The 2,195-nt window shown below is 35.3% G+C and overlaps 1 long non-coding RNA gene across 1 annotated transcript in view; it reads left to right on the top strand.

Moving 5' to 3' along the window:
• The window catches only part of LOC118163236, a 3,448-nt gene extending 1,540 nt beyond the window's left edge, over positions 1–1,908 (top strand). Inside the window, exon 2 of the long non-coding RNA XR_004748935.1 lies at positions 1,577–1,908. This is a non-coding gene — a long non-coding RNA (uncharacterized LOC118163236). The remainder of the gene's footprint in view (positions 1–1,576) is intronic.
• Positions 1,909–2,195: the final 287 nt, after the last annotated feature.

Below are 2,195 nucleotides of genomic sequence, written 5' to 3'. Positions count from 1 at the left end.
CCCCCCCCCCCCCCCCCCCCCCCCCCCCCCCCCCCCCCCCAAGAAGACATTGAAGCACAAATTAGGGCTTAAGCATTGCATATATCAAAGTGTGCAATTGCATAGCATGAGTGGACACAAACACACCTTCAGACAGAGATTTTTATGTATTCCTGCCTCGCATCTGGGAAGAATTTGCACTCTACTACTTGTGTCTACATTATCTTGTAACATGTTAAGTAAGAACAGAACAATAGCAGAATGATATTGCATGTACCTCTAAATTAGGTTTTAGATTTATTGAGGTGGCAAATTCACTGTTTTACACTGATTTTAACTTCTGTTTGGCTTTCATTTTTTCTCATTTCTTACAAAAGTGTGGTGTTATTAAAATAGTATCCAAAAAAATAGGAAACGTATATTCTGTATTAAGTTTATACACATGAAAAGAGTTAGTCCTTCATAAAAGAGCTTGCAGAAGTCCAAACACAAATAATTGTTTCAATTTTGTATTGTTTCAATTTTGTATGGTTTTCTCAATTTTGTATGGTTTTCTCAATGCATTTTCTATAAATAAAGTTGCATGAATAACAGGTTTTTCTGTTTGCTGGCAGTTTTAAAAGCAGCCCCAGTCAATGAATACACTGGCATCAAAGGACTTTTAGTATTGATTAAAAGCAAAATATTTGTTTTATAAAATGTTGAAGTTATTATTATTTTTCCCTGCATTTTTAACAAGAACAATTGGCAAAGAGATGAATTTATTGTGTTTCAATACAGCTGTACATGTATTTTTTCACATGCAAAGTTCTGCCTAGTATGGTTTGTACAAATCACAGACTAGGAAATTACAACCTGTTTAGCAACTGCAGACAAAATATCAGCATTCGTGTACCAGCATCATTAAAACTTCATATATACAACACATTATTTTCTGTTTTGTGCCTTTTTTCATTCTTCTGCTCAGCTTCTGTCCATACCTAGCTTATTTTACTTTTAGTGCAAATGAGCTAATAGTGAAATCACATCATCTATAAACTGAAAAACAAAGGAAAAAACAAAAACAAACAAAACAAACAAACAAAGAACATGCACTTCTATGCCTAAATATTTCTGGGTTTGGTGTGATTGGCAGTACTATAGGCTGTATTACATTTATATTTTTCATACTCTTCAAAAATTAGTCACCCTGTTGACCTCCTAGGACTGGGAATAGTTAAGCAAGCAAATGGGAGAGAGAACCTTGCTCTGAGTATTAGACTAAGCAAGCATGACAAGGAAATCACTAGGGGAGGTTCATACATATGCACTGTCAAGGTGCCATATTGACAAAGTGTATTTTTCCTCTATAATAGCATGTTTTATACTGTCAGCAGGTTTTAGAAGTGATATACATGTATTTCGTTGTTAGAATTAAAAGGAAAGCTTTAAAATCCTTCTCTGGATTTTCTGACAAGGTATTAAGGAAAAATGCTGTTAACGCAAAAAGGAAAAACATGAAAAGAAAGGTCAGTGTGATAGGTTTAAAGAAGTGCTGTGGATGACTCATTAAAGCTAACTGCAATAATGATTTTAAACAGTGCCTTTGCTTCCACAGTACCCTGCAGTCTCTCCAGCAAGGAATGAAAGCACTGAGGTCTTGACAGAAGATAAGCAAGTGAATAAAGTTCACATATGCTTAAATTAATCTTTCTTCTTTGAAATATACAATTAATTAAAATTGCCTTGTTGTATTGCTGAGACAGAAGTATGAATTAAGATTGTGACAGAGGCTTAGTTTCAGATGATTATGATGATGACTGTGGCTCCTGATGGTCTTGGAAGTCTGACCACTGTCAGTGGGCTTCATGGGAAAGCCTGATATATGCCTGCCTCAAGTGTTTCACGGTACTTTTTAGAAACCATTAAAAATTCAGTCTCTTGCAAGTATTTTTATGTGTCAGTATGCTGATTCTGATTACACTGGAAGTGTAATATTCATAACCTTGTCTATAAAAAGGGGAAAATAAATTTGCTGCACCAACCACCTGTGTATCAGATGGTTACTGATACATTGATGGTGACCAAGGATGCAATACTTGTGGTATGGATTTGCAACAGTTTCCTTTTCAGGTTGCTCTTCAGTCATGTCATCCCTCTGCACATTAAGAGGTATATAAGCAGAAGCTAAGTCTTAAGCTAACTGAAAAAGCACAAATTTTAGCACAAAGAATGTA

This window comes from Oxyura jamaicensis, chromosome 2 (assembly GCF_011077185.1).
Source record: "Oxyura jamaicensis isolate SHBP4307 breed ruddy duck chromosome 2, BPBGC_Ojam_1.0, whole genome shotgun sequence".
In the NCBI taxonomy this organism is placed as follows: Eukaryota; Metazoa; Chordata; class Aves; order Anseriformes; family Anatidae; genus Oxyura; species Oxyura jamaicensis.
This window is presented reverse-complemented; position numbering and strand designations above follow the sequence as displayed.